Source organism: Chelmon rostratus, chromosome 14 (genome assembly GCF_017976325.1).
Source record: "Chelmon rostratus isolate fCheRos1 chromosome 14, fCheRos1.pri, whole genome shotgun sequence".
Lineage (NCBI taxonomy): Eukaryota > Metazoa > Chordata > Actinopteri > Chaetodontiformes > Chaetodontidae > Chelmon > Chelmon rostratus.
In genome coordinates this window covers 8,750,840-8,773,650 of record NC_055671.1, presented here as the reverse complement: position 1 = coordinate 8,773,650, position 22,811 = coordinate 8,750,840, and the positions used below count along the sequence as shown (strand labels likewise).

Below are 22,811 nucleotides of genomic sequence, written 5' to 3'. Positions count from 1 at the left end.
CAGATTAGTATTTGATTACAACTTCAGCCGTCCTTATTCAACCATCTTTGCTTTGTATGCAATGCAAATTTTACTGACATGTTATGCTCAATGACAATAAAGGCAATCTTGAATCTTTGTAGGAGATGGGCCACTTTCAGGCCAAATGGCTCTAGGTAGCTGATTGTCAAAATCATCACAATGGACTTTTGACTGCAGATCTACTTCATCCCTTTGCTATTTGTGTCATCTTTGTAGCAATGGTAGGTAGGATTTGGTGAAATGTGTCCAGAAATTATCAGACAATATCTGTGTATGGCACCAAGGCTGTCGACTGAGGAGACTGTGCAGAGTCAAGACGTACACATTGTGTTGTGAGGCATTTCAATATTATATCCCACCTCTTCTTAGATCACTGGCTAATCTTGACATTGTATGATCCCAAACAGTTTTTCCTGTTGAGTAGAAGGCAGATCTAAGTAACCTGAGAGGAGCTGCAGAAAAATCAGCCATCTTTGGGATGACTGGTTTTGCTGATTTGCTGATGTCGATGGACCACCTCTCATCCTCTCCAGGTCCAGAATTTCCATCTTATTTCACCAAATTGTCTTTTCTGAGCCAGAATGGTGCAAATTTTCATCATAATCCTGAATGATGAATTTTTGTCACATGGTGAGCAGGAATAAGTAAAAGTGGATGGATTGATTCAGATTCCAGTTGATGGCTTTGCCTCAATTGACCGCCAACTTGAATGAGTCCAGAGGTATTACGCAGTTCTAGGCAACTGAGCAAGCATGTGGAAGAATACGTGGTGGAAGTGATTTATGTGACTGGAGACAAATAGGTCCTCACCAGCTCCATCTGTGCTTGTCAAAGTATTTCCTGTTTCGCTCTCAGGTAGTCAGCTGCAGAAGGACTTCCACGGGTCAGATTGGAGGGCGCTTGGGCAGTGACATCCAGAAGATCTTGCTAAGCCTCAAAACTGTTGCTATTTGAAACATTAGCGAAGGTGTTGATGGCACCACAGAGGTAAGTCGTTTTCAACTCTGTATGATCATCATCAGGTTCAGCAGATTGAAGTTTGAGCCAAGAATCTGGAGATTGAAGATCTGAAGAATGGTGGGCCATTGGTGCATCTGGCAAGAATTTGCCTCTTGTTATGCCATCAGCAGGGTTAGTGGCTGAATTGGCATATCTCCATCTGTACTGTCTGTGAGATATTGGATTTCTGATACTTTTGCTCCTCCAGTTGTAGAAGTGTCCAAAGTGTAGTGTCTCTAATTGGCAGGGTGGGTTCATTTCTGAATAAGTCACAGACGTGTGTAAGATTCTAGTGAAGTAATTGCATTAAGCAAATTGTACAGCCCTGCGGAAATTTAATTTCATTACGACTTCTCTGATTATCTGGAAACTGTTACTTACATTTGTAGATTGCTTGCTCAGGCATTCCTCCTGTTTGTTTCCATCACAAACATCTGTTTTAAGTGCTGTATATCAGCAGCTTGTTGGCGTCATAGTCGAAATGACAAGAACCGCAATGCTCAGTGGTTGATGTGCAGCACTGAGTGAACCATCATTGATGATTTGCTCCCTCGGCCCTCGAAGGGTCGACCTCACGAAGTTCACTTAAATCTTCCAGGGAAATGGAATGACTCTTGTCAAGGCAGATTCCCAAGAGGGCAAGTGCTGACGGGAGGTCGACAAGGGGATTGCTAAACGGCTAATGAAACGCAGCTTTCAAAAATAACCCCAATGACGTCGTGGATATTTCCGCCTCTCCGCCTTTAAACTGTCTCTTTTAATTCTCACAACTTTATGAACGTACTGTAATATATTTCTGAAATGTCCATTTAAAGTGCTTTGAAATTACCGCTCTGATGTTTAGCTCGATATCTGCGTATTGATTTGTGAACACAGACTATTTCAAATATTTAGCCTGTTGTCTGTTCATGTGTGAAGATGTTGAGTCCATACAAATTTTGGGCAGGGATTACACTGTAACAGGTGGCAGCATTAGGCAAAGTGAATGCTGCTTGGGTTGTTGATGCTGCTGATGTGACACAGTAAACACCCACACAAGTGCTGAACTAATCCTCACCTGATCCTCTCTCATCCACCAGTTAAAGGCTAAAATGATGCAAAGCCTTCATTTAAAGCTGCAGTAGGCAACAATTAAACGTAGACACTGCACAACCTTTTGCCTCTCTGCTGCTTCGAGTCACTCCACTAAGACCTTCCCATCAAAGCCACAAGTTTGAATGGCAGCAGCAGGAGTCGGTTGCCCTGTTAAACCTCAGTCCTCATAGGGCCCGCCCTCCACGGCGTGAGCCCGCCAAGACCCCAGTATCTCTCACAGCGACTTGTCTTCTGAAAGACGCCCCTTCAGTGCCTCGCGGCCCGGGGCACAATGCCCCAGGCTTCATAGGCAGCTGCAATGGTGTCTAACAGTGGGATGAGAGGCTAGTTCTCCACACACACACACACACACAACGCTGTCCCCCCTCAAAAGTTATTCCCCACTGTTTGTCATTGGGCTTCTTCGCCACTCATCGATTCGAGCACCATGGCATCGAACATAATGAGGCCGAAGCTCCGTGTGCAGCCAGGACGTGTTCACACGTGTGTTTTGTACTATGTGCTGCTGCAGGCGACACTGCACTACAGCGCTGCCGCTAACACCATGCCTTCAATGTGTGTCACATGCAGTAATTATATATCAAGTTATCAAAGCACTGCTTTAAACATGTCGCACTCCATGCCTTCAGGTACAGCGTTAAGCTTATGTTAATTAGTACCAAATATGGACTTGTGTCTGTTGTTACAGTGTGTCAGTGTTACATATCAAATAATCACACATAAAGCTCACTACTAGGCGACCAACCAATGGAGACATCTTTAACTGAGTTAAAAAGGTATAATTGATCTGTATCTGTAGGGATGTTCCTCCTGTACATTCAACTGGATTTCCTGTGAATTATGTTCATATGCAAATCATTCACATTAGTTTTGAAAAACGTGTAATTTCACCCGGATTCTGTTTTTTAACATGTCCATAAAACAGAATATTTATATTGTACACATTTATAGTTGTGAATATACGGTGTCCCAGACTAAAGTGTTGGTCAGATGGCGTTAACTGTGGCGCATCTGTGATCCAGACCTACAATGGCTTTGTGTTTCTTTTAAAGCTGCAAACTGTTGTTGGTGTGTTTTGCCCTTTCGGCCCCGACCATCACCGTCCACATGATCTCCATTCTTAGTGCTGACCTTATAATTGAAAGTACATGGTCTGAATATTGATGTGAATACATTTGGGCCATGTGGACTCAACTACCACAGGACTGTGGTCCACAGAGCGCATCAACTGTACTTTGCTTCAGTTTTGCAACTAGAATTGTTCTCTGCATATTCAATTCACTTCTGGATTAACTTTATTTTAATGTACCTAAAACACATCTCTTCTAATACAAACAGGATTAATGGCTTGTTGCACGTCCTGTTGCTCAGTGGTGTTTGAAGATGCAGCAGGGTTATGTATCCAAGCTTTTATACTGCATACTAATTATTTTAAGTGGTTTAATCTAATGTAACCATGAATGTTAGAAAATGAATGTAGCACCATATATACAGCAAAAACCTAAACCTTCAGCCTTTTAACTCAGTATTTTTTTATTTAATTTTAACAGATAAAGCAACAGGACCAAGACCCCAATGTTTTTCTAAAAGCAGATAGTGTAGATCATAAAAACAGGTGATCTGAGTGTATCGTCACATAGCCAGTCCTTTATATAATATACCACTGTTCTACATCGTCACAGCAGTGACGACGTGTTTAGACGAAGGGTTAGTCTCTGCTCTTGCTGTGTCCTTGGTACCGTGAATCTGGTTTGAGACTGATCATGATAGTGGATCTGAGGGTTGTTTTTCTCAAAGGTTGAGTACTGATCTTAACTTAACTTTAAGGGTGGCCTTTTATTTTTTTAGATCTCCCTTATCTGACCATTTTACCCATCACCAGCTGGGAGAAGATGATTTGGTGTGGGAGGCAGCCTTCTGCCATTCTGACACAGTGGTCATTCTGGATGAACTACGAGAGCAGGGCCTCAGTGCTGGTGCTGTTTGTCTCTTGAAATATGCTGGCGTTTGTCCTGCAGCTCCCCCCTTAAAATGTCAAGGCTTCTCACGCACCATGAGAGGAACCCTTCAAATGGTGCACAACACCATGACTCCATGCCTGGTTACAACACATTTGAGTGGGTTAAGCCCTTGCACAACGGTGGCAGATGTAGAATTTTGAGGATTTGCTCATTTGTTTTAGTTTATATACTGTTGGTCGGGTCATGTGAGACTGCTTTGAACATCCCAGTGGGAACTGCAGTTGAGGTGTGCTGCTACAGTGTGTTTTGGTCAAATGTTTGAAACACCGACACTATTCCTAGTGTTTTACAAAGGGCTTAAAACAAGTCTCACCTTTGAAATAGACAATAAAAAGGAAAAGTTGAAATTAGAACTAGAACAGAGGAAGTTCTAAAAGTTTATTGCAGTTTCAGTGCACAAATAAATATCATCAATCTCAATGAAGGAAATAACAGTGTAGAAGAGAACATTCATCAAAGGAACATTTTCTTGCAGTTAATTTAACTAGTCAAATGAAAACTACCACAAAGAGGAAACCCAAGCCCAACATGCAGTCCTTCAGCCGCGCTCTGATGCTTCCTGTTGCTTTCTGTTCTCAGCTGTCCAATAAAGTCAAAAGGTCTGTCCTCAAGCACACTGAACTTTTAGCAACATTTGTTAATTCACAATAAATGAAACAGAACCAGCATGACAGCATCCACTCTTTTGTCCAACTGAAACCAGGCTAATGAGTCAGTTAGCTGATGTAGAAGTCTTGATTAAGACGATTAATTTATAATAGGAAGAAATGATATAATTGTACTAAATTAAATATTTGTTTTACAGATTGCATTTATCAGTTTTATTAACCGGGGGGCAGTAAGTGTTTGGGTACAGAGTCAAAAAAAAACATGGGTGTGGACATGGGTGAGGTAAACTGGTGGGATCAGCCTGTTAAGCCAGGAGGAGGAGAACTGAGGTCTTTTAAGGCAGTGAAAAGGGTGAAAGTGAGAAAAAAAAACAAGATGAGGTTCTGATGAAGAAACAGGTGGACAGGTGGAAAAAATTAAAACATGCACGCACCTCTCTAATGTGCACATTACTGGCAGTTATGCCACTCACATGAAAGGAAGTCACGATTAAAGTTATTTTTATTAGTATTGTGCAAGTGATGGCCGAAAATGATATATGTGCATGTTTAACACTCAGCTCAAAATCTCTGTTTCCCTGGCGAGGACTTGCAGTCCAAACTGGGAACCCTCACGCTATTTGTTTGTAACCTTGAATTTTCACTTTCACAGATTTCCCAGTTCGTCAGGAGAAGGTCTAAGGTCTCAGCCTTGGCATATTGCCTTTTAGAAACCTTGCTATTTCTTCTCTGCTCTCCCACACATTCCCGCCTTTATCTCCACCCTCTTTGAGCTTGAGGGTGAGGGTAATATTAGGTTTCTAACTTGAAGAAGGAGAAGTAATAGTGACAGTAAGTTGTTATTGTGAATTCTTGCCAAATATTTACGCTGGGATAGTGTAATCTGCATGTTGGCTGGAGCCTGTGAGGATTAAGCCAAAGTAAACACCAACTGGACAGTTTGATGCCACTGCGGAGGACTGTCCCATTTTGTCTTGAAACTTATCAAGTCAATTTAATTGAGCACAGCATATAAAATCTCTCTTGAAAGTCATTTTTGTTGAATTGTGTGTTTCCTAGACTCGCAGTTCCGCAGGATTAAACAGAGCGAGGAGAGAGGACGTACATATGCAGGTGTTAAGTGTTGCTGTCAGCGTTCTTATCTGGGACATTTTTGTCTGGCAGTCATTCATGGCCTTCGTAGCGCTTGATCCTGCTGGAACAAAATTCAGTCCTTCAAAAAAAAGGAGAGGGGTGGGCAATAAAGGGAATGACCTAACATGAAGTAGGGCTGTGTTGAAACTCATAACTAACTGTCTATAAAACATGCTTAAGTACACAGCATGTAGTTGTCTGCACCAAACAAATGGATGAGAAGGGAAGGATATCCAGGAGAAATATGTGGTAATTTTGGTTTAATGGCCATAGTGGAAACTGCATGTCACATGATGTCCTGATCCATACACAGCTACTGTATTAAAAAAAAAAAAAAAAAAAAAAAAAACCATTAAAGGAAAATGTGTTCATCAAAGTCATTTCACTTTTACTATAATCTTTGCTTCAGGTCAGAAATATGTTTGCACTGGGTTGAATATACTAGCAGTTTCTAGAAGCCCACTGTGTGCAGGTTTTTGTTGACAGTGTAGCTGATGAGTTTGTTCAGTTTAAGAGTTCATCATTCCCACTTACTGAGCTTCAGACTGTTTCCATTTTAAATAAATGCTGCCACAGTTTCCCTGATGTCCTACCTCATCGTATCAGTTCATTTGCAGTCACTAGTGTTTGTGACTCGCTTTAAGGTGTCAAAAAAGCAACTGTGACTATCATATTATCTATTCTGACCTTGTGTAATTAACATAATCAGGTGATCAGCGAGTTTCATGAGGACTGACTCTGGCCTGTAATTTGACTGAATGGAAACACATTTTGATGCATCACTTTCAAGTGTAAAACCCACTTGTGGGATCCCACAAGGAAGCTATCTAGGACCATCATTATTTGCTGTTTTTCCTACACAAGGACAAAGCTTGAATGTATGCTGATGATTCAACAACATATATACAAATATATTGAAGTGAATTGAATAGAGTTAACAGTTGGTTATGGAAGCTAAAGACATAAACAAACTGAACAAACTGTACTTTTGGGTATAATGACAGTGCATGTTAGCATGGACAAAGCATTGAAATTATTATGATTAAGATGGGGGCTAGTGTGTCAATGCTAAAGAGTCGCTTCCAGTTAAATATGAGGGCACAAAAGTTTAAAGTTTATCTTGGCTCAAAGTAAGTTGCTGGAAATTTTATATGAACAACTTGCTTTTCTTTTGAATGTACATGATCACGCCAGGACAGCGGAGGTAAATTCATATTGCCAAATCTTCAAAGAAATGCATTGAAAAATGCTGTGATGCAACGTGTAATTCAGGAAACAAGCAGAGATCAGTTTAAAGGTCTTGATGAAGAGCATTTCCATCCTCATCTCAGCCAAATTGTTGTATACGCTCACACTGAAATGTCATTTATATACAGTGTGTGATTTGGTGTACTCAGCGGTGTTATATGACTTACCCGTTAGTAAGTACAGCAGTTCTGAGCTGCTGTTACGGTGTGCTGGAATGAGATTTTATGTTGATGTTGTCTGTGACTGGACCCCAGAAAAAATAACCCCTGCTTTGATAAAGCTAATGGAGATCAGTAAGAGCTTTTTAGAACATATGAACTGTAATCTGAATAATGTCTTTCTGAAGACACAATTTGTTAAAAGCAGACACATAATCAGGTCAGTCTGACATTGCATGGCATGTACTCTAGTAGTAAACAACAGACGTATAAAAAGGTTCATTTTCTCGTGCGTGTTGATTAGAATCATTTTGTCTGCCATATTGCTGGATTAGTTGGTTGTAGGGTATTTTATAATTTTAGGTTTACATTACGTTACAGGTGCCAACTCTGCAGTCGCTGATTGTGCTTCATTTTCCCAAGTCCAGCATGGGAGCAGCTGTGTGGCAGTCAAAACACAGAAAATAATCAAAAAGGGGCCTTTATTCTCATTCCCGTCTGTGATTTTCTAAATATTATCACATCCAACTTTGTATTGTCGAGACTTCAGTTTTTCCACTGTCTTGATTTTTGTTTTTCTGTGAACTTAATAAAAAACACTTCATTGCAGACAATACACACTGCCTATCTCCAAACAACATTATACAGAATTGTCCTTTAGTCCAGGTGATGGTGGTCTGTAATGTCTATGTCTTGACTGTGTCTTCACAGTATGACGCAGGCTTTTCCTGTACATTTCATGGAAGAATAGTGGGAAAAAAAAGAATAATAAAAAGGACATTTTTGTTTATTGTTTCTTGCTTTATGGGAAATATATAACATATGTGTTTTAAATTTTAATAGGCTTCAAGTTTACCTAAACAATTCTATTACTGGCTAAAATAATTCATGTACATATGTATATATAAACTCCAGACTGTAGAAAAACATGGATTTCTGAAGGGATTCATATGCTTGCCTGATTAAAATAAAGCACTGACATCTCTTTAACCTTAACATCTACTTAATATAGTTGTTTTTAACCATTGTTAAATTTACTGACCTCAGACAACTGTAACACTGAGGGAGCTTTCTCCAGAACTGCTGGACAATCTGACTGTCCTTTTGCCCAGCATCTAGTGGCCAAGAGAGGAACTGCATGATAAGCATCCAGCATGTGCCAGTGGTAAATGCAGCCTCAGTTAAACCCATGTCAAAGAGTGAATCATCAGTGACTTCCAGGTTTGAAGTTCATACAAGTGATGGATCAACATAGAAAAACGATCATCAGCTAAAGAGATGGAAAGCCTGATACAATAGAAGTCTCTTCAACAGCTCGGACTTGTGGCAAAAGGGTGGAAAAAACGGTTACACAGTCTTTGCTTAACTGCATTGATCACACTTCAAATGTCTCTGAATCATTGTTGTGCCAAGTCTGACATCTATGATCTGTATCTAATACCAGGACCCCCATGTGTTCATGCTGAGCAAAAGGGCATTCACAAACCATTCAAAATCCACTGTCTGAATGCGAAACTTGCATGCCCAAACACATACGCAGCAGGAGGTGAATCACTCACACACCCTCTTGCTTTTCATGTGTCCATCAAGCTGTTAATTTCACTGCAGACATCTGGAAGGATTTTGTCTGTTAATGATGTTTAGAAGTTAAACAAAGATTTTGGAATTCTGAACTTGCACCTTGGTGTTTTGTGGTTTGCCTTGCAACCCATCCAGATAAGCCTTTGTGTCTGCAGGAAGAGGGTCCGTCATTTCGAATTCAGAGGTGTGCACGTTGTCCTCTCACACCACAGGGTTCGTAGCTGCTGTAGCGAAGCGGCGGTAGACCTTTAGTTCGCTCACATCTGCTTCACATTTGCTCACAGCCAGGGAAAGCTCTACTAAGCTGCAAAGTCTGAATTCAATTTTAAATCTCTGTTTGTTGAGTGTTTATGTAAATGCAGCACCTGTCAAATTACTTGGACAGTGAGCCTTGCAAACTGTGTGTGAACATGAGGCAGCTCTGTCCACATAATCACACTTTGGCTTTTCTTTTATTTATTTGAAAATCATAAATCGGATTAATCTAAAGCAAACACATTTTTTTTATTTATGTGTTTTTTGGCTTACAGAAAATGTGTAGAGGCATGTAAGATAATGAAGTCTGAACAAATTAAAAATGCTCTATGTTATACCAATGTCAAATATGACATTAATTTTGCCTGAAAATGGAATATGAGGTGTTTTTCTAATTAAACATTCAGCTTCATATTTATAGCTCAGAAGCTCCACTTGAAGTGCAGGTCAGTCACTTTGAGTGGGCCGAGTATACAGGTGACTTTTATCAGGATAATGAAATCACACTCCTGTTTGTTAGATGGATGCAGCCTTCTCGCTTTCTCGTCTTGCACATCGATCCAAAGAACTGAACAAACATCAGATGCTATGGGAGGTTTTACTGGTCAATAAACCACGGAGAAGTTGATCACCTTAATATGAATCCAGCTTGTTTGGAAGTAAGTCAGGAAACTGTTTGATCCAGTCCTTCATTGTGTGTTTAATCTTCCCACACAGCTCAACACAGAGCTCTGGCTGAAGGCCTCTTCATAAATGTTACATTCAAACTGTGTTTTTCATTCATGAAGAATAATTTCAACAGCATCTATTTCTTACTAAGATCATTTAAAACACAGAATCTGTTGTTATGCAAATGTTTTTCCCCTTGATATGAAATTTTTATTATTGGAACAGGCTTGAAATTGGTATTGACTTTGTGCACCAAGTTAATGAAGGATATCCTCAGTTCTAGCTTGTTGAAAAAGTCTGATTGTTTTAATAGTTGGGGAAATCAGCATTTAAGACATATCTGTTTTGATTTCACAGGGACCATGTGGAAAATTAGGAATACAATTACTTCAGTATTAACTTCATCCCCTCTCCTCTGCAGGCCTGTCTCCCTTCACCTGTTTGTCACTCCTGGAGTCATTACTTGTGGTTGTCTTTAGGCAGGTAAACCACTGGCTTAAATTTCACCAAACATCAGAGCTTATTAAAGCATCAACAGCAGCATCCTTTCAGAAAGGACACTTGAAAAGAACTGAGCAAGAAAATTTAGTTAAATGTACTAAACACAGTTTCATCTGCCACAAGAGTTACTTAATACACCTTAATTAGCAGCTCTGATGCTGCACCAAAAGGAAAACCCTGACTGATGCAGGGGGTCAGAAGTTGACAAAGACACTGGAAATGGCCCAGGATTATAGTGGGTTTCAGACCACTAAATGAACTCTAGAGGCAATGTATTTGTTTCAGTGTCTGTAGCAGTCGGCAGCTTCATTCTACACATCATTTTTCAGATTTCTGGATGTGGTTTCTTCAATTAGTTCCCATTAATTTCTGTAATTTGTCATAATCAGCCGGTATTACCTCACTATGTGAATGTGCCTTTGATGATTGATTATGGAAATGAAGCACATTTCAATGTTGTGCTAATAAATATTGGTCTACAGTCTACATCTCTGCTAGCTGCACTGTGAGGCTATATATATATATATACATAGTGTATATGCACAGCGGTGCTTTGAGCTAAATGCTAATGTCATCATGCTAACACAACGCATACATGCAGATCTTAATCAGGTGTAATGTTGCTAGCATTGGGTGCATGCTAACATTTGGTACTAAACGCCAATAAAAGCTGAGGCTGATTGCTTGACTTTTGCAGTATTTGCTTTTTAGATTTTTTTTATTTTCTCTTAAACTTTACTCTCATGCACCAAAATACCAAGGCAACTGCCTTCTATGTGAAACTTGACAAGAAATCTGATTCTGATTAGTTTTCCAGGTGTTTTGTCATAAACCAAAGTGCTGGACAGACTGAATGGCTAAAGATACGTTCCAGCATGCTTTGCTAAATGGTTAGAAAAATGTTATTTCAATCATTAAGTCACGCTGCCAACTCTGGGTCTGAGCCAGCTGTGATCACATTATCAAAGGTGATATCACCTCCACGATTACAGCTCATTACATCTCTTATTGAAGAATGATTGCAAATAACTAAATACCATACTAGTTTGTTTTTTAAAGAAAAGTGTTTGGGATTTCTTTAACTTTCTGTCAGAGAAAAATCTATTTTTCTTTTCACTGTTTGAGCATTTAAAAGTAAAGAGTTGTCTTGTGGCTTAGTGAATGCACAGTATGTGACAAAAGGGGGATTGAAATCTATGATCAAGCCTTAAAGGTTTGTTTTGACAGTGGCAGCCCAAATAAAAAAAAAGTCTCAGGCAGGCAACTTCATGACAAGTTTTCTCCATTTGACAGACATACAGACACCTTCACCTTTGCCAGACTTTGCTCAGATTGTGTCTTAAATATGACCTCGGCACGCGGTCGAAATGCAAAAGTCACCTGAAGAAATGATTTTTAACTCTTCCTTGTTGATCTGAACACTCCCCACAGCATGCACCTCTACATGTTTAGCTGCGTCAAGTTTCTGATCAACAAATTACCAACAGTGATGAGCTGAGTTCTGGCAAACTGTATACTTTATTCTTTTAATGATGCGACTCACGATCAGAAATACGGTATGTTATTTGAAATGCAAATGTCCTCAGTTTGGACCACTTGGCCAAATATTCAGCACATAACTCAACTTTTGTTCAATAAGTGCTGTCAACAATCTTGAGTTTGCTGTAGCATTTGTGATTCCTCTTCCGCTCCCTCTGTTGTGTTATTTATACCTTGCAGACATACCCTGCCCACCAAAATCATCTCAAACAAAAACCTCTTCCTCAATTAAGTATGATTGCGTGAGGTACAGTCGAACATAATAATAATGTTCAATCACACTGTCACTGAAAAAGTAATTATGTGAGCTCAGTGATGTTTTTATTGAATTACTTTTTTGGTAGCAGGCAGGCACCAAGTAATCCTCCTTCAACCATTTTTCTACCTCAATTAACAATCTCTCTCAGAAGGATGCTTGGTTCCTCCAAGCACAAGTCAGAGTGACATTGAGAGTGCAACGTCAACAATGAACGAGGTCACACTGCACCACTGAGTAGGAAAGGCAGTGCTTAGGTAGTTTGCTCTTCCGCAACATCAACTCCTTTGGCAAATTATTTGTATTTCATTAAGCCACCGTTGAAATAAGACAATGAGTTGAAAACAGAAAATGTATCTCTCCAGAACGTTCGACATATTTTTACAGGAGCACGAGTGCCCGGGTGTTTTCCTGTGTGGACATGAAGAAGGTCAACCTGCTCCTCTAACTACTGTTTGATGCAGCACTGCCTCATACCAAGCATGCAACATAACTCAGTAACAAATATAGTCTGAAGCCTTATTCACAGCCTGATCTTATTCCTCTGAGCCAAAGACATCTATTGTCTGTTAAAATCACCACCATGTTCCTCCAGTACCATAGCGTATTTGACTCAATCCCACATGCATGTCCAGGTGCTGTAAATACTCAACAGTGCACCAAATGTATGGCTAAAAATAGTCCCCAACAAATGCACTGAATTCACTCATATTTTAGTGATGTTTGCTAAAAACTACAGTGGCCTTCTGTTTAGGAAATACCCAAATCTTTTTAAACACCACGAAGAGTCCACAGCCACGCGAGAAGCTTTGAGCTAAATGCTAACATCATCGGGCTAACATACTCACAATGACAATAACATGCTGATGTCTCAGAGGTATAAAGTTTGTAATGTAAACGCAGCATTTCTCATGTAAGCACAGCATTTTTAATTCTGTGTTATTACAGTTTTACAAATTACAGTATTTCTTTTCATATTTATGCACTATTTCAGTTTGTGAAGTAGCACCTTGGGTCATGAGAAACCACATTTTTTTACAATGTAAATGGATGAATGACAACAAACAAACTTGAACTTTTGACCTGATGATGGCGCTTTGAAGAGATGAGGCACCCCCAAAGTGATTTCAATTCATCCCAAGGAGAAGATGAAGCAGATTTTCATCCCAGCATTTCACTCAAACCACACACGTTGGCCTCATGGTGGCTCCAGACGAAAAGTCCTGAAATGATGACGTGAATGAACGTGCTCCTGAGTGTTCACTCCACTCATCAAAGCTCCCAGCATGCATTGTTGCTGCTGTATAGAGACCTTTCTTTCTTGTATGAAGAAAACATACGGATTGAATCTTGCAGTGTCTTAATATGCGTTAATCTAAGTTTATGGTTGTTTTTCCTCATCGTGATGAAGATTGGTATCCCTTTCAGTCCCCTTTCCCCATTGGTGCAGAAGCAGTTTATTTTACAGGGAGCTGCTTGAAGTGATGTCTCTTTAAAGTCTCTGACTGTAGGTGAAAAAAGCTGTTCATTGACAGCCACAACTGTCAAACACTGATGGTAAATTGAGCAACTGACTTCCGACTGTGTAATTACATCACTACCAAGAATGTGTGACTGGAACGTGTCAGCATCTCTAGCGGCACCACTCCGGTGAAGCTACAGTCATACTCCTGACTTACCTGCCATCTGTTTAAAGCCAGAAGGTACTTGTTGTCCAAAAGGTCAGGAGTTCCCCTGATAATGAGATCATTTGTTGTTGCAACAATAAGGTATTTGTGCAACAAAGGGTACGTGGTCAAACATATGACATGGCACCACTGTATGCGCATATCTGCAGGTGCTTAATTAGTTTTTTTAGTACAATGACTTGTCAAACATCAGCAACCAAAATAGTTTTTATGTGGAGTATATGACTATAAGATATAATCCATATTTTTACAGTAAAAATCTATGAAATTACTAAATGTGATTTTCCCCTGAGGTTTCTGGAGCTTTATAGTGACTTCAGCTCATGGTTTAGCTGTCCGTCTGCGGGTTTCTGTTCTGGTTGCCTCACAGCACTCTCATGGTGTCATTTTTGGCTGCAGCAGGCAGCTGCTTTCAGTGAAAAACCCACCGACACAGTTAGAGACCAACTGATGAACATAGTGGAGCATTTAGCAGCTGAAGAGCCAGATATTACTGGGGATCATAAATAGAGGAGGATAATGTGTTTTTTTTTTTTCTTTTTTCCTGAAACCAGGGTACTCTTTTTGGGGAGAGCATGAGTGGTACTTTATTATATTTAATTCCCGAATCCTGTGAGATTCATTGTAAAATAAATTTTTAAAAAAGTAAAAGAAAGATCTGCTAGTTAGGTTAAAAAGATGAGTGCCTCAAGCTGATAAAGATGCATCTGCAGAGGACGAACATCGTGTGTCTATCAGGGCTTTAGTTTCCTCCTGAAAATCAGTTAGTTAAAAGGAAGTATGCCTGTTTTAAGAAACAGATTAGACATGGATATATAACTGTACTGAATTTAAATGCACAGTCTCACTGTGGCTGTTCAGAGTGCTGTTTGGAACATTAATATCGTCATGGGAGAGCCTCCCAGCATGCACCAGGACAACAGGTTTGTAGACATTAGGCAGGCTCTATTTATGCATGTTTCTGTTCTGTTGCTAGTATTAGCTACTTGATTATGTTTTTTATTGTGTAATGCACACACAAGTGTCCGATCAACACTGATTTACTACATGACACAAAGACATATAACATCATTGCGAACAAGGAACACAAATTTTCATCAAAGCCACCTTAAAAAAAAATCCCTCTTTTCGTGGTAATATTCATACTGTCCACCAACGTCTTTGAAAGCTGATAATAATAATATCGTTGTGGGTTAATGGGGAATCTCACACCACAGAATTGATATTGGATACGTCGGATACTTATCTACAGCACGATTCCAAAAAAGTGAGGACACTGTGTAAAACATGACTACAACAGAATGTGACACCTTGCTATTCCTGTTTGACATAAACTCAACTGAATACAGTACAAAGACAATACAATATATATACAATATACACATTTCAAACAAGTTGGGAGAGGAGCAACAAAAGACTGGGAAAAACACCTGTCTGGAACATTCCACAGGTGAACAGGGTCATTGGTTACAGGTGATTGGGTATGAAAGGCCCAGTCATTCACAAGCAAGGATCTTAATAAAGTATATTACTGCATGGGCTCATGCATGGCCAAAGTCATGAGAATTCACCCTCCAACTAAATGTCTGAGATAGCGACCTGTGTGACACACTGTATGTTCCACTCACCCTGAGCAGACGCGTCAGTGTTATGTCGGTTGCCATTCAACCCGATGCATCAGTTCAGCAGAGTTATAAATTGCCTTCAGTACATTTTTCTTTCTTCGTTCCCGTCCTGCTAGAATCAGCTTCTTGGCTGCTCCATAAAAAAGTGGAGGTGCTGAATGCTATGAAGAACTGGCACCAATTATACATCACATACAAGAAATCAAAGTAATTTATCTGTTTAATTGTAATCAATTTAAATATTATAAACTGAAAATCGAGAAATAAGATAAGATAAGATCAGATGAAACTTTATTTATCCCCAGCCGGGGAAATTTGGGCATTAAAGCGGTGTGTGAAAGCAGTGGGGAAAAAAAATAGCAGCAGAGATAGAGAACATTCAAAAAAACAAAAAACAAAATAAAAAGTAGACTATATATGTACATATTATACAAGAAAAATGAAATTTGACTATATAGAAGAAAGACAAAATATGTAGAAAAAATATATAAATATGTAAAAAGTATATGACATATGGTTATTAATATACTTTTAAATAATGTAATACTTACTGTGTTTGCTTTGGTCTCATGCCAGTGCTCTCTGTCTAGCAGCAGTCTAGCAGGTTTTCTTTTTCTTTCTTCACATTCCATTTTAATTTGTTATTTGCATCAAGCTGTAAGCACCACTGTTCAGTCATCAGTATGACAGTGACACTAACAGCCAGACAGCAACCTGTAACATGACACACAACTCTCCTTCCTCCTCTCTATGATGGCTGTAAAGTGTTCCCTGCATAGTGCGATGCCACTATAGAAAAATACACTGATGCAATCTTTGTTTCCGAAGTTCACCCAAAGTTATTGCAAGACTTCAGAGGTTGAAAAAAGTCACACTGGTCAGAAGTTAGAGTCTTTAGAAGAGAAAATTGCTGTGTTTCTTAGCCGCACAGGAAATACCTGTGGTGCAGCCATTTGATCCACACACAGAATTATCTGTGTGATATCACGAATGGTTTGAGTCTGCGTTTGGAGACTGTCCTCACCAGAGAAAACTACAAACAACAGCGAACCTTAACCACAGCAGTAGATCAAACAATGGTCGTTAATCATTGGATTGCAATGGATTTGGATCCGAGAGCAATCACAGGTCATTCTGGACGGCAGTGATAAACAAACTGTTGTGTTTACTACTACATCGACCTCAAACTCACCATCACCACGGGGAGGGCTGCCAGTCAAACAAAGCCACCCACCAAAAATACCTCCCATGTGTGCTCCTGATGGTTTACAGGACTTTCTCTGCTATAGACACTGGCGACGTTTTCTCATGCTGCTGCACCTTCCTGACAAATGTGGAGGAGCTGATCGGCAGAGGTCCTTCTTCTACCGGTCAGCAAAAGCTCCCGTGAACTATGACCTACACCCAGCCCAAAAGAAGGATCTTCACCTCTGCAGCGAGGGGTGCTGGTTTTGAGAGAGTGACATGCTCCAGTGAGAGTGGTAACATAAATGGTTCGTTGGTGCTAATATACACTCAGTGGCCACTTCATTAGGTGCGCTTGTAGAGTCTAGTGCAATTCAATCCATCATCAACAGCAGACCTGTCATGAATTCTCATTTTCCAAAGCTTAAAGTGTTCGGTTTTGATGGACACTGTCAGGGAGATGCTACATCACCTGTATGTTTATTTCTGAGGTTGTAGTTGGTGGCACTGTCCTTTACCTCATGCTGTACTTAAAACATGACAGCATATACGCTACCTTGCATAAAATAAACTTATACAACAATAAACATTCGCTGTCAATATAAAAAGGATTTAAATGGGTAAAAGAAAATGCCTCTTCGTGTATTTGTCAGCAACACCATCAACAATGGTCTCTGCTCTGATATCACAGTGAGATCCTGAGAACAGTGTGGAGAATGACGCACCTCTGCTTTGTGCTTCATCATTTTCAGCACAACACTGAAAATGTTCTGCACCAATTTTCCACCGTACTTCTGCTGAATGATAATATCTCACCAACGCAGTCTGACACTTGCCAGCAGGGTGCGTCACAATAATCCACATTCAGACAGTATGGATTAATGAAGGCAGCAGTGGATTATGACCTCCTGTCACACAAACTCGATGCTCCTCTTTTACAGCAGGACAACCAGGTGTTTAAGAGGAAGAGAGAAACTGTCCTTGTGATTAAATTCTAACCCTGGATTGATTTTTTGCTGCCGTTTGAATTAGTTTTTTCAGCAGTTTAAATTAGTGCAGTTGTGTGTTGTGTTCCTTCTAGTTTTGTTTGTTTTCTGTGTTTTGCTTGATTAGGATGAGACTCACTGAGTTCTTAGGCTTCAATAAATTGAACCCTGAACCTTAACTGCTGACTGAGGGCAACCATATCATTCATGGGGTACAGCACGTTTACTGTACTCATGGCTTAAAAGTAATGAATGTTTACATTGTATGTTCTTGCTAATAAAACCTGCGTTCGGAGCAGATCTCATTTTCATATGTGTTACTGTGGTGTGAACGACGGGCGTCGAAGATGCTTGCAGTGAGTGATGCAGTAAAAGCTGCCGATGAAAGAATGAAACGCATCAGACCAGCCAGATAGTTTAAGGGAACACAGCTAATCAAAATGTTAATTCTGTTATTGGAGCGCAGTGACTGCGACAGATGGTGACAGTTCATGTGGAATTCTCCTAACCTCCACCTCACTGTCAGGCTGACAGCCTCATTATGCTAAATCATGGTTGCTTTGTACTGTATTACAACACATTTGCAAAAAGCCCTTGAGTTGTTGAAAAGAAAACCGTAATAACCCAACGAGTTCAGATGCTTTTCTTCTCCCTAATATCTGAAATTGATCACATATGCAGGCCCTCAGTATTTGCTATCCTTGGAACCAAACAACATCCCATGACTCTCAGGTTTCTGGGGTTAGGGAGCATCTTAAAAATGATATCCCCTCCTCTGTATTAAGTTAAAGACAGACAGCTATGACCTGAAGTGTGGCTGTTGATATGAACCCTTTGTCTGGTTACCACCAACTATTCTGAGTTCCCATGAGACGTTTGCAAAAAGTACGTTTGAGTGTTTTTCATGTTGATAGACCAGTCGCATCAAAAATGTTGATCTCTACCATAAAGTCATATTTAAAGTAATGCACTGACCTGTAGTGAAAAACGTGTGACATGCTGTAGCTGTTGTCTGTCGGATAGGACAGTGACACGTTTGCTGCAGCTCCCACTGACGTCAGGTAGTTTTTCAGGTGTGGTTTTGGCTTCATCTTGCAAACAGGGCTGCAGCAACTAAAATAAGTACTGCAATGCACAATTTGGCAGCCTTGTTGGAAGCCCACTGGTCTTGTGCAATGAAAATCAGTTGAGAACGACAGATTGCGTTCTCAAATGCGCAGCCTGGGTGGCTCAACAGTTTGAAGAAAGCACATCTATTGCTGATGTCTGTGCTGTCTGTAATGGGGAACTGACCTGATAAACAATATTAAGGATCCTTTTGTAGCCTCAGAGTATTTCAGATGGCTGCTGAAGCTCACATCCAGACTAATGTTATTTTAAGAACAATTCCAGCAGCCTTGGAGGCTAGACAAGACTCTTACAGTATACAGTGCAACTTGACATTTGGACAACCTTCAAAAAAAAGTTATCTGGAAAGCAGTGAGAGCAGCATGATACGGTTTTTGGCTGCAGTGCTTAACACTGCAAAAATGTAAAAAATGTATTTTAGAAACTTAGCGGCTGTTATAAGAAGCTGTTATTTGGTATCGGAATGTCAGACAGACATACACATTTGTTCTTACACGTATCGACAATGCAACATGTCCCCAGAGGAACAGGAAATGCAGAGCAGGCCGATAATGGTTTCCAATTATAAGTCAGTTGGTTGATAAGCTTCCCTCTGCAGCACTTCCAGCTGCTTTACAATACAAGTGTAACAGATCACAGATCAGGCTGTAAAAATGGCACCTCAGTCACCTTTATTATACATGGTTGATACATTCTGGAGGATCCTGATCATATCAGAGACCTCAGCCGGCCCAACCACGGACTGTTTGGACTGCTTCAGTCTGGCAAGCGGTTCCGCAGCCTCGAGGCCCGAACCAGCAGACTCTGGAATAACTTTTCCCATCAGACAGCCAGGCTTATGAACAGAAGGACACTAGAGGCCTGTTGCCTGTCTGTCTGTGACTCACACAACAATGGCACACACATATAAACATTTGCACATCCAGACACAGGCAGCACTTTGCACATTTAACTTCACAGCATGTTTATTATTTATATTCCAATGCTTGTATTTTGTTGTACTTTTAAACACCATTTAAATGCCTTCTTGTTAATTTTAGTGTTACTACTGCTGCAACGTAGAGGAGCCAAAACCAAAGAATTTTACTCTATTTTACTTGTATTGAGAAGTAGCAATAAAGAAATCTTGCCTTATCACACATAAATTACCCGGAAGATTCAGAGGGCACACAAGAACATGGGAGGGTCTGCATATTTTATTGGGCTATTCCCTTCCCCTCTGCATGAGTCAGAGTCTGACTTTCACTTGTAAAACTGAAGAGACAGGTGATCCCACACGTTGGCAGAGAGAGGACGCTCATCAAGGCTAAACAAAGCAATTTCACTGCACGGGAGGAATGAGGCATAGACCTAAAAAGTTTACAGATGTTCAGACTGGTCGTCCCTTTAGTCTTTGTTCAAGTGCAAACTGATCATTCTGCTGCTGCACAAGGCACACACGTGAATGCATGTAATATGATAAGACACTCACACCTCACATTTAACATGTTCTCGTGCAGTTTGACTTAATTTTAACCTCTGTAAGACCCTGGATGCAAATTGAGTCAAAATGAAAGAGAAGAATAAGCAGAGAATGGACCAAATGATGGAATCAGAGCAGCCTTACCTGGTCCTGAAAATGACAATATGTGGCTGAGATAGGAAGTGACTCAGCTACCAGCCTACAAATAAAAAGAGTGAAAAGCCTTCAAAGAGATAGGCCTTTTGAATCAGCAGCCCTATGAACATACCTCTCTTTTATTCAAACATCTCCATGAACTGATTCGTTTTCACACATATTTGGATTCTCATGGCATACAGTGCATCTTTCCGTTCATGAAATGGTGATGCATGAGAATAATGTGCATATGATTTACCACATAACTCAAAGTTAAACAGGTGATACAGTGACTAAGCATTTGTCTGTCTTCGCCATTTCGTCTCTAAACACTCTGTGCCGTCGAAAGCTTCAAAAGAAAAGCGTCTGGAGCCTGTTGCCTGGTAGATCGCTCCGTGGAGTCGTCTGCTCAGTCTGTGGAGTAACCCAGGAAGGGTTAAAATTGTAGACAAGTGACACCTCACTTGGGGTATTTGACAAACTGACACTCACTGATACAGAGTGTCAAACTCAGCTTGTCAAATACACTAAGTGGGGGGCCTGATCCTGGATATTCAAAGATGGCTCTGAAGAATAAATGAACAAGGCACATGTAGCACTCCAATCAAACATAATCAAAGACCTAACAGCACGCACACACTTGGCTGTTAACACAAAGGTACAGTTTGTTGCACACAACGTTTCAGAAATCAAACACCGATCTGTTACCTGAGTGTTCAGGTCTGCCGACGCTGAGGCAGATGAGTCCGAGTGCAGCGCTCCTCTTTGGCTCGCATGAGTGCACACTGATGACACCGTGCACAAGACAATTCGTTTGACCATTGAGCTTCCGCGGCGCAAAGAGGAAGTCAAAACAAGGAAGATAACTGCAAAGCTAGCTCTCAGGAAATGTGTGGAAATAAAGTGTCAACATGTCATGGTTGTGAAATGCTGTTGAGGGGTTTTGTGGCTTTAGAGATAATGGTTTGCTGAGACATGAGACAGTTTTGCCTTTTGTGGCATTTATGAGTTCTTACTATTGTGTTCAGAAACATGCTTATGCAGCTGTATGTACAAAGGTTTATAATATGTATCTAATTATTGACAGTTTCAGGTCAGTCAGTGCAGGGTATAGATGCTATTTTATGGTTTCGCTTAAGAACGTGTTAAAACTGCGCGATCACATAAGTGCTATGGCCTGCTTTATTGCTATCACACTATTCTTGATACAGTATCTCCATTAATGGACAATGTCAGCTGTACTTTTCTCTCATTTTGGAACATGTCTCCTCCTGCGCTATTAGCCGTCACTGGCCGTCGACTGCTGCTCCCTGCCTCAAGGACAAGCATCAGTGTTTAGTCTACACCGCTGACTGATGGTCTATCTGTCGATTCCCCCCACATGTGCAGGAAATCTACAAGGATCAGGGCAAAGAAAAGGACTACCAGCTGTTCCAAAAGTCCTCCCGTCTGGGCTGGCACATCGCTTTACTTTGGCACAGGGCACCCAGCAACTTCCTGCCAACTTGTGAAACCAGTGCTCAGTCTCCGCAATGAAGGCATTTATGTCCGGACTCCTAAAATCCCAACGAGCACTCTCTAGAGCTTTTTAAACCACTTTTATTTATTTTTTTATTTTTGCAGTGACTCAAATGTTCTAAGCACAATGCCGTGTAACTTCCTCATGTTACTGTGGGCCAGTGCATCATGAATCACTCACTGGACTTCCCTCTGCAGCTACTGTATGTTGAGGTTCCTTAATGCAACTTGAAAATCCTGTAATTCACCTGTTCAGAGTGGACGCTCAGCTGATCCGTTGCACCTGTACGTACCAGCCTAATCAGAATGCGCCACAAACCTCTGTGCGAGCTGCGTGCAGCCGAAGAAACATCAAGGCCACAGGCATACAGGAAAGAAAGAGGCTGGCTGTGATGAACCCAGACAGACTGGAGAAGCTAAAGCAGGCCTAAACAGAACTTGATCTCCCGCTGGGACTATAGCGGTGAGTGCAGAAAGGGAAGCAACTACTGTATGATGGATCACCACTCTCCACCTCATCAGTGCATTATCAGCAAAGCACTTTAGAAGCACCTCTGACCCAATGATACAATGATTCTTGTGCAGATGGTGCCATCCCCAGCCAGTCAGGTAGGCGCCAACGTCCTGAAACAGCTCTGCATACGAGCCATCTTCACTAAATGCTAACGTCTACGATAGATAACATCGTGTGACTGCACCGCCCCTATGCATCCATCTACACCTGTTTAGTGAAGTAAATGTTGAAAGGCGTAGAATATAGTAAAGCATAGTACAGTATAATATACAGGATGTATTTTTTAAACCAGAAATCTGCAAACAAAAGCTTTTTTGCTCCCTCCTAAACTGCATACAGTCTTGTGCCTTCTTGTGCAGTGAACGGATTAAAAATTTCCAGTCATTAGACCAAACCCTGGTTCAGCAGTATTTACAGCAAAAGAGAAGAGTTCCCTTCCGACAACCAGAAGAAGACTGAAGCAGAGAAAGCCATTTGCAATGATT

The 22,811-nt window shown here is 40.6% G+C and overlaps 1 long non-coding RNA gene across 1 annotated transcript; it reads right to left on the bottom strand.

Moving 5' to 3' along the window:
• Positions 1 to 19,351: 19,351 nt before the first annotated feature.
• On the bottom strand, positions 19,352 to 21,085 carry LOC121617699. Its single transcript, XR_006007407.1, has 2 exons — positions 21,003 to 21,085; positions 19,352 to 20,708 (listed from the first exon to the last, which is right to left on the bottom strand). It is a non-coding gene; the product is annotated as an uncharacterized LOC121617699 (long non-coding RNA).
• Positions 21,086 to 22,811: the final 1,726 nt, after the last annotated feature.